Here is a 282-nt window from a genome sequence, read left to right as displayed (position 1 = left end):
AAATATAGTTTTTATAATTCAAGAGAGGCTGGGCTCGGTGGCTCAGCCTGTAATCCCAGCACTTTGGGAGGCCCAGGTGAGTGGATTGTCTGAGCCCGCAGGTTTGAGACCAGTCTGGGCAACTTAGTGAGACCTCATCTCTACAATAAAACAAAAATTAGCTGGGAGTGGTAGTTCCAGCTACTTAGAAGAATGAGGGAGAAAGATTGCCAGAGCCCGGCAGGTTGACGCTGGGGTGGTTGTGAGTGTGCCACTGCCCTCCAGCCTGGGCAACAGAGTGAG

This window comes from Carlito syrichta, unplaced genomic scaffold (genome assembly GCF_000164805.1).
Source record: "Carlito syrichta isolate Samal-C Ts95f unplaced genomic scaffold, Tarsius_syrichta-2.0.1 Scaffold123615, whole genome shotgun sequence".
Taxonomy (NCBI): Eukaryota; Metazoa; Chordata; class Mammalia; order Primates; family Tarsiidae; genus Carlito; species Carlito syrichta.
Note: the sequence above shows the minus strand (reverse complement) of the source record.